The 10,466-nt window shown below is 36.4% G+C and overlaps 1 long non-coding RNA gene across 1 annotated transcript; it reads left to right on the forward strand.

Moving 5' to 3' along the window:
• Window positions 1-831: 831 nt before the first annotated feature.
• Window positions 832-2,889, forward strand: LOC130106288 (uncharacterized). Its single transcript, XR_008809704.1, has 3 exons — window positions 832-1,065; window positions 1,165-1,248; window positions 2,394-2,889. It is a non-coding gene; the product is annotated as an uncharacterized LOC130106288 (long non-coding RNA).
• Window positions 2,890-10,466: the final 7,577 nt, after the last annotated feature.

The raw sequence follows: 10,466 nt of genomic DNA on the forward strand, positions 1-10,466 counted from the left end.
GGCCGTGTTCAATCCACCTGTACCGGATCCGGGCCACATATGGATCCGGGCCACATCTGGGCCGTGTTTAATCCACCTGTACCGGATCCGGCCCGGATCTGGGCTGACACTATGTTGCCGTAACAAATTACTCGTACTGTTTCTGCACTATGCAGTTTGCATGCTTTATATAGTTTTTTCATAGTTGATAACACCAATTATTTATCGTTACATTGCATTGATTCACACCAGTGTTCATTATGACAGCAAATTTTGATTCAGTTTTAGTCATCTGATTTGTTTTAGTTTTAGTCTACGAAATACAATGCGATTTTAGTTGACTAAATCTAAGGGGTTTAGTTAAATTGTAATGCATTAATTTAGAATTTCTCTAAAATTTCCAAACTCATTATATACTCCCGGTTAATATGTTAATATGAATGAATTTACAGTTTAGACGTGCAATACAGACACAGATTTAACTACTTAAAATTAAATTAAACCCCTTCTCCTGAAGTAATGCACGGTCTTCTTTTCAATGAAGGATATATGCATTCTTTATAACAACTTGCATACATTATTCTTTCAAGCAGACACATTTATTTGTATAAATATAAATATAATTAATCCTTATTTAAGCTATTAAAGAGCAGTGAATGCTTTTCTCTTTTTGTTTGATTAATATTAAGGGCCCAGACGGCATTAGGTTTATTACGCACTGTCACTTTAAGACCAAAAGTGCGGATACAATTGCACAATTCACACACTATTGTTAGATCACAGTGGACAGAACACACACATCGAGCGTTCAGTGTTGTATTCTACACACAGTCTGTGGAGTCATGTGACCGATATCTGGCTAATAAAACACTTTGGCAAAGGCCACTAATAAGCAAACCCGTAAAGGCAGAAAAGCCAACTATAAACAGACATGAATTGATCAGCATTTGATGTTTAAGATGAAAATAGCCGTGCAAATTCAGTAATCCACATGTGTTTGTGTCTCCACAGATCGCAGAACTGGTTGCCACCGAGTTCTTTGAACAAGGCGATAAGGAGCGGAGAGAGCTGAACATTGAGCCTATTGTAAGCGCTTTACTTACTTTATAAAAGTTTTATGTCATGTTTCAGTCGTTAAGAACCAGGTCACAATGTCAATAACCATGTGACTTTATTCTTTCCAAGGATCTGATGAACAGGGAGAAGCAGGATCAAATTCCCAGCATGCAAGTGTCTTTCATTGATGCCATTTGTACGCAGTTATATGAGGTAAATCACAAGTCATTCTAATGCACTACGGATGCTAGTGATTGCTAATTAATGCTAGAAACATGCTAGTAATGAGTGCTAAATCATGCTAGCAATGTGTGCTAAATCATGCTAGCAACATGATTTAACATGTTGCAAACATCTTTTAGCATGTTAGCAACATGCTATAAATGTGCAAATTCATGTTACAAACATGCTGGAAATGTGCTAAATTATGTTAGCAACATGCACATTCATGGAAAATAATAACAATATGTGTAAAACATGTAAACCCGTTAGCAAACATGCTAAAACATGTTAGCAGATTGTTGAATCATGCCAGCAACATGCCAACAATGTGTTAAATCATGTTAACAATGTGCTAATTCATGTTACAAACATGCTAGCAATGTGCTAAATCATACTAGCAACATGCACATTCATGGAGAAACATGCTAACAATGTGTGGAATCATGATAAACCATGTTAACAACTTGCTACATTTTATCATTGTACAAAATAATGCTAACATGTTAAAACATGTTAAAAATGTGCTAATTGATAGAAAATTATACCAATGTGTAAAACATGTAAACCTGTTAGCAAGCATACATGCTAAAACATGTTAGCAGATGGTGGAATCATGCTAGCAGCATGCTAACAATGTGCTAAAGCATGCTAAAACATGTTGAGAAATTTTCAAATTCACGTTATTACATGCAACATGCTAATCATGCTAACAACATGTTCATTCATGTTAGAAACATGCTAACAATGTGCTAAATCGTGCAATCAACATGTTAAAATGTGTTTGTTATGTGCTAATTCATGTTAGAATCATGTTAGCACTGTTAAATCATGGTAGCAGCATATTAAAAATGTTAGCGAAGTGCTAAATTGTGTTAACTGCATGCTAATATTCTGCTAAATCATGCTAACAACATCTATCTATCTATCCATTTATATATATATATATGTGTGTGTGTGTGTGTGTGTCTGTTTTTCTATCTATCTATCTATCTATCTATCTATCCATCTGATGGCCCAAAAGCCTTCAAACGTTAAGCTTTTTAAACGACTTCAGGTCAGGCTTTCTCATCCATCCCTGAAGTCTGTCTCCATAACCGTCTTCTTCTTCTCCTGCTGTCCTGTGCTTGTGTGCACAGGCGCTGACGGGTCTCTCGGAGAACTGCTCCCCCCTGCTGGAGGGATGTAGGAAGAACAGGCAGAATTGGAAGATTCTTGCTGAACAAGGAGAAGAAGGAGCTTTGCTGAAAGAAGCACTTTAACCTCTCTGTCTTCCTCGGACTCTTCGCATCATTCCCTGGCCCTTCCCCAGAGACTGAAGGACTGCAGGACCCTGGTGTGACGACTTCCACACAGCACTCTTGAGTAGGCTTGGGTGAAAGATGTCTCAGAATAAAGTCACTTCATGAATCGAGGTTGATGTGCGATAAAACACTTGATGGAACAGAGAAGGATGGATCGTTACCTGTGCAGTGATCCAGCGGATGAAGAGACGTGCTTTAAAACTGTGACTAAAACATCTTGACTCATTGGAGGAATGTTCCAGGTTCAATACAAGTATTTTTGACATGCTGTTACCACAGAAAATCATTTTATCACAAAAAACGTAGACTGTAAAAAAATGTTCGTAGTTTTCGTGATCTTTCTGAAGCCCAAAGTGGGCGGAGCCGGCCGTCGCCATCTTGTTAGCACGTCACTCGCGGGTAAACGAAAATGTGTGAGGCGGATTAGCTGAGGTGATGTGACGCTAACGCTAGCAGACAAACGGCTAGTAGTGAGATCAGCGGCAATCCACCTGTCACTCAAGTGGCCACGCCCTTAATTATGCAGAACTTTAAGGCTTAAAATAATTTAAACAGAAGAGTTATAAAAACATTCACCCGCCTCACAGTCGTCATGAAGGGCAAAATTAGCGATATAGACCAAAACCCCTTTTTGCACCAGAGTGTAAACATGTTTATTTCTGCTGTAAAGTTGGGCATTTTAACATGCGGGTCTATGGGATTGAGTCTCTTCTGCAGCCGGCCTCTAGTGGCCAGTGGAGGAACTGCATTTTAACTCACTCAGTGTCAGATTCCAGAGAGAGACCGGAAGGTTCTGCTTGGTAAAAACAAACTAAATTAAATAGTAGACTACACTGAGTCCGAAAGTTTCCTATGCGTTTTTTCATATTCGTCCTTCGGTGGCTCCGAATTTTCAAAATACCAATTAAATTGCTCGCTATGGATGCGAAAAACTCAGAAAATCGAACCCGATCCGATTTTTTTTTTATGACGGACTAAAGTATCGGAGGCGGTGTGTAAACGTGATTGACAAAACATGAGGTCGTATTTATTCTTTAAATCAAATCAAATCAAAGTTTATTTATAAAGCACCTTGCGAAACATGCGAACATTTTAAAAATTTTAACGTGCGAAAATTTCGGACTCAGTTTGCAAGAACTCTAATGGGCTAAAAGACATTTCAAAGGCAGAAAAGTAGCATTTCTCTACTGTCACGAACATGTAACCAATCCCGTTAACATGTTTTGTAGCGTTGAGCGATGCAGCCAATCACAGGCATGTCTGTTGATTTCTTGAACGCAATGGCCAATCAGAGGCGTTCGTTAACATTGTGTCTGTCACGTGACAAATGAACGAACGATTCGGAAGATGTGAATTATCTTTGGCTGTATTATAATGATTTCTTAATTTAGAAAGTGATCAAGGTTGCGTCGGTGGATGTGTTCGGCGAATGAACTATGAACGAATCTTTATTCGAGTCATTTCGTTCATTTAAGTGGCTTTAAATGACTCGAATAAAGATTCGTTTATTTTGAGAGTCAGTAAAATGATCCCTATTCCTCTCATTATAACAAACAACGTGTAGAAACGGTGTAAATAAGAGATTCATTGATTAAAACTAAGACGTTTATCTTTGCTCGCTTTCTAAGCAATAATCCATTCAGAAGTTAAACACATTTACTCACGGATTAACTCTGGAAACTGCGATGAATGACGGCGATAATAACCATTAATCCGAGATTGTGTAGAGTTAAACGAGTGATCAAAATCATTTCTCGTGGTAATCGACAGCATATCAACTAGTATTGAGTCCAGAACGTTCCTCATGTGTTCTTGTAGTCTGTGTTGTTTGTGAAGCTCTCACTGAATTACTGATATACGCACATTAGTTTGCTATATTGCACTGTTAGCGTAAGCTGATATTTAAACGAACACATTGAATACAGTCGTTTTTCACTGTTTAAACTCTTTCACGTCACTTTGTAAAATACCTTCATATCATGTTGTAGATTTTTTGTTTTGTTCACTTGCATTGCATACCTGTGATATGTGAACTTATTTATCATCTGTTACACAAATGTGTGTTAATTTAATTAAATCACAGCAAACACTTGTATTGGGATGGAAATAAGATGTCTGTAGAAATGTAAAGTTCAATAAGAAACCTGTTCTGGATATAGTCATTTCAATTCAAGTTATTATTTTACAATATTTGACCAATGATATGCAATCATTAAGGAAGCACCTAATTAACTCTTTCCCTGCCGGCATTTGTTTTTTTTTTTAAGTTGCCAACTTTTATGGCTCCAGAATATTGTTGTATGAATATGTAAACATTAAATGCATCAAAAGAAAGTAAGTTAACCCTTCCTGGGTCGACATTTCTTTCCGTAACGTTTTGATTTTTATGCTGTTGAATGTTTGATGGTCGTGTAATTTTGCATGTGCTTCTATCGCTTGTTTCTGCTTCTTCATTTGTGTTTTTAGTCCTGAGATTCTGTCAGATGCGTGACAGCGCCCTCTAGTGGATAACGGTTAAAGCGCAGAAAACTCGTCAGTGGCGGGAAAGAGTTAAAAAGCACTTTAACCCTCTATGGTATGCATTATGTTCTGAAATATTTGATGTAATTTATATTTTATTACATGAAATAGTCAATCTTACAAATCAAAAAAGTTTTTTCGGGGAAATGTTACCATAATGCAACGTTGTACCACAATGGAAAATGGTCAAAAAAGTCGTTTCTTTCTATAAAATTATGAATTTCTTTTCTATTTTTTTTAACGAAACACGCCCACATTCAAGTGAAAAAAAAGCTAGATAAAGCTAGAATAAAATGGCTTTTGTTTGTTTGTTTAAAGCAGAGGATCTGTTCTTTCATTTGATAGATTGCATGTTCGGATATTCATACAACAAAATATTCTGGAGGCCATCAAAATTTGGTTAAAAGATAAAAGAAAAAGATCAGAAACCAGGGGGCTGAAAGAGTTAAAATGCAGATAAATCAACAAAATACGGAGAGAAAAAAAATACTCCAATGTAGAATAAAAAGTACAGCATTTCACACACTCTATTTCTGTAACAACTTAAAGCGGTGGTATAATGCCCTTTTCACAAGATGTAAAATAAGTCTCTGATGTCCCCAGAGTGTGTGTGTGAAGTTTTAACTCAAAATATCCCACAGATATTTTATTATCGCATGTTAAAACTGTCACTTGTTTTGTGTGTCCCTTTAAATGCAAATGAGCTGCTGCTCCTGGAACAGGGGGCGGAGCTTCACAAATTTGCCCGTGTGTGTGTTTCAGCTGATTACCTCACACAGACACACACTGAACATTTCAAAAACTTTTAGCTTTTTATGTTCAAACCGGAGATTTCTCAATGGATAGTTGATGAATGTATGAAGCTGATGTGGAGGTAACTCTCTTCTAGTCATTGATTAGCATATTCTGTCATGATAATCTATAAATCGTGTTCCGGGGGCGGAGTTTATAAATGTTAGTGTTAGTGATGTCACTAACCGTGAAGAAGCTCGTGTAGTTCTACCAGCCGTGTGTTGTAGTCCTTAAAAAGTGATTTCTGTAAAGCAAATCTCTCCCTTTGCTTTGATCTATGAGTGTCGTAACTTTGCAGATGTTGTTTATGCTCAAACAGCAACATTACACACTAACTACAGTTAGAAAAGTGAAATCATAATCAAACACCGCTTTAAGATAAAAATGCGACGTTCTTCTCACAGAAATGAAGCATCAGGGCCCGTATGTATAAAACTTCTAAGAAATGATCTTAAGAATAGTCTTAAGCTTTGACTTAAGTGTAAAAAAAATACTTAGTAAAGAGTAGGACTTTTCTAAGAGTAGGAGACTTTTATAAAGCAGCTAAAAGCAACTTTCAGTAAAGTATAAGACTGATTCTTAAGTGCTGACTGAAGTGGGACTTAAGTGCTGCAAACTAAGGACTACAATGATGTGAACCCAAAATGGCCGCCCTCAACCTCTGAATCAGCCAATAGTGAGCCTGCAAGGGTGAGGTCACAGCAGCATGACACCAATTATTTAACCTGTTAACTGGCACCCCCCTTTTTTTTTGCATAGACATAAAAATCACTATCCAAACTTAAATGGTTGTAATTCAGGAATGCTTTGGAATATAGACCTATGGCTGGTCTTGTTTTAAAGAAGACATTTTCCAGATTATTGTAGAAGTCTAGAAATGATATAAAATGAAACAGAAAAAAAGTTATATAAGTTTGAGTTTATGAAATGGTGTAATGTAAAAATATAATTATTAATATTTTATATAAAATATATATATTACAAAATATATTTTACTCTAAAACTGCAAGAAAATTAAAGACAAAGATCTGAACAAGTTGTGTTTCAAATTTTAGGTTGATATCTAAAAAAATGAGCTTTCAGTAATATTTTATTTGGGCGCAGTACCCAACTTTTTCACTAGACTCCATTACTGCCCATATAAGGGCGCCTCCATTTTCATATATGTTTTGAGTGATCTGAACCATTATTTCCATAATTTTCATACAATTTATGAAGTAGACATCCTATTCAGAAGTAGTATGGGTGGTTTGGCAGTATTTGATTTGAATTCAACCTCTAATAAATGCATAAAAAGACTACGTTATACCGTTATAGCTCGCAGCCAATCAGAAATCGAGAATCCATACATTTTTCTTTATATTTAAAACATTTCCAGACCTTTTTTTCTCATAAAATGGAATTGGTGTTATCTTTTGAACTCATGGCATGAAAACAAACTGAGGTTTCTACCAATCTTTCATGATTTTTCGTGTTTATTGTTATTTCAAAATAAAGGCCTAAATCCTCCTAATGAATATGAAATATTCTTGTTGCAAATTGATAAATTACTGCTCCTCTGTAATTTATTTTAGATAACTGCCACCAAATATGAAAACTAGAGATTTTAAGCTTTCAAATGATATATAGTTTGGCAATATTACTTTAGGTTTTTACTAAGATATTATTGTTTTAAACATGCAATGGCCTTGCAGGTTAAGAGGTTTGCAATTATAATAAAATAATTTAATTAAGACACTGAAACTTTAATATTTAAATGTATTTTTTTAAATGGCTTTGCATTGTGCAAAATTATCACAAATTAGTATTGAAGGAAAATTGTCAGATTCACCCTTTATTCAAATAGTATTAAAAATGTGTTCAATATTTTGTAAGCGTATTGTGTAGTTGTGCCTGGAGTCAATTGTTTATTTGTGATAACACAATGAAACATTTCAAATTGACATCATTTTTAGCCAAGCTGTCATACAAATAAATTATGAACAGGTGAAAAAACAAGAGAGGAAAATCAAATATTAATAAATGATTATGTTGCAGACAATATGATTTTTTTCTCCTGTGAGCTTTTTAATTGTAATATCTTTATTGTCCACCAAGGTGGAAAATTGTCTTTGGCTCACCAGTGATTAAAATAAATATACAGACCATAATAGAAGACAAAGACATAAAACAGACAGATCACAATTCATAAAAAATAAATACATAATAATCACATTTCATACTATAGTCATTTGGATTATCATTTACTTGCCGAGTTGAGAATTTTAACAGCATTTGGAATAAAAGACCTCTTAAACACATTTTTATTTGCTAGAGGGGTTCTGTAGCGTCTTCCCGATTTCATGGGCTCAAATTGACTGAAGAGAGGATGAGAACTATCTGCAAGAATATCCTTGCCTTCTTCGTACTAGTAGCCTCTGTTGTCTGCCAACTATTCTGCTTGCAATTGTCACAATTCTGGCAAGTTTGTTCTTAGATCTGCTTTTAAATGATCATACCAGGCTGTGAGATGAAAAGTTATTACACTCTCCACCAGGGTTTTGTACACAAGTTCTAAAATATGCTGACTAACTCCAAGGCCACTAAGTTGTCTAAGAAGAAATAAACGTTGCGAACACTTTTTAAAAAGGTAGTCTGAATTATCAGCAAAATTCATGTGTGAATCAAGAATTGAACTAAACTTCTTCACAATTTCAACTTGTTGACCCACAAGTGAAATTGGCTGGATTGACATATCTTCTTTTGGGCAGATAACCAATTATTTTGTCTTTGCCACGTTAATTTCTGGTTGGCTAAAATGACACCAATTCTCCAGAGCCTTAATATGAGCCAGATAGGCAGCGTCATATAACAAATTAGTTTTGTCCAATATGCCCACTAAGGCCATATCATCAGCGTATTTGAACAATCTAAAATGTTCTTCTTTAATCGTAAACTTATTAGTAAAAAGAGAGAAGAGCACATGGGAAAGGACACAGCCTTGTGGGCAACCTGTACTTAAAGTTAGCATATCAGACACAGTCCCTCGAACCAGGGACGGACTGGGACCAAAAAACGGCCCTGGACCTTGACTAGGCCCGGCCCAAAGCAATCGGCGCGAGGAAACTCGACAACAACAACAACAACGCCTACCGCCTGGCATGAGTGTCATAAGACTTTAATTGTGGCTCATGATCCTATACCATCCAAATTATAGCTAACAACATATTATACAATCTATTCCATGCTGTCTTAAAATTAATTTATTACTTAATAATCTTAATTAATTTATGCAGTAATAAATCTTAGCTACTGCACAAATAATAATACCACATCTAAATGAAAATAGGCAATACCATTACAAATGTAACTTCTGTATTTAAAATCTTCAAAGTTTGTAAGCATCAACTGTAATGTTAACAACATTTTTAAAAGTAAAAGCACAACATATTTCTTAATATTAGCTACTGCATGTGGCATTTACAGCTAAAATGTTGAAGTTTAGCTGTTTTAACTACTGTAATCATTAAAAATGTAGCAAGCTGAATATCACTTCCTAACATCATCAATAGCAAGTAACTTGCAAAGTAATAATTTCTGATTAATTTGGTTCGGGAGTAGTAGAGATAAAAGCCCGCCCACACTGACAATTGATTGGTTGGGTCCTTACATGCGCTTCGTGAGGCACACGCGCACACTAGCACACACGCGCAAGGTCACTATAGCTCGCTCCCTCTCTTTGGCATGCGCGCGTTACGCATGCGCGCTCTTGCTCGCACTAGATTCCGGGAGATTTTAACTAATTTGGGATGTCTGCTGACTGCGTGTGTGGCGGGTGTTGGGCCGGCCCGCCGGCCGTCCTGGAGTACCGGCCGTTCTGTGATTCTCCAGATCACACAGATGGCCAGTCCGCCCCTGCCTCGAACACAGACCCTCTGTGTACGACAAGAAAGAACATTTCTAATCCAGCGGACTAAACCTGTATTAACATCTTGTTAAGAGAATATGAATCTTCATTGAATTAAAAGCCGAGCTAAAATCCACGAATAAAACCCTGACATATGCTTTGGGATGCATGAGATGTTTTGTAACTGTATTAAGCAGTGTCAGTACAGCATCATGTACCTCTGTTACTCTTATATGCAAACTGAAGTGAATCTAACCTAGAGGCGACAGTCGAAGTTAGATGATTAGCTAAAACTCGTTCCATAGTTTTACACATTATAGAAGTTATTGCAATGGGCCGGGAGTCATTTGGCATGCTCGCCCTTGGCTTTTTTGCCACAGGCCTAATTATTGAGTACTTCCATAATTTTTGCACTTTATACCTGTGTCCAAAAGTAATTGGAACAACCTTGCAAAGACTCCTTTTAGTTGAGGAGCACACTCTTTAAGAAGGCATGCTTTTAAACCATCTGGGCCAGTGGTCTTATTAGGCCTTAGTTTACAAAGGCTTGCCATGACACCAGCCTCAGTGATAACTATTGATGATTCTGCAGGGAGATTATTACATATCTCATCACATTCAGTCTTGCCTCCCACAGTGTCAAATCTACCATAAAAGTTATTTAAATCATTAATAAAACTTTTACTTACACAGTTATCATCCTTTTTATT

This window comes from Rhinichthys klamathensis, unplaced genomic scaffold, assembly GCF_029890125.1.
Source record: "Rhinichthys klamathensis goyatoka isolate OS25496 unplaced genomic scaffold, OSU_Roscu_1.1 h1tg000334l_1, whole genome shotgun sequence".
In the NCBI taxonomy this organism is placed as follows: Eukaryota; Metazoa; Chordata; class Actinopteri; order Cypriniformes; family Leuciscidae; genus Rhinichthys; species Rhinichthys klamathensis.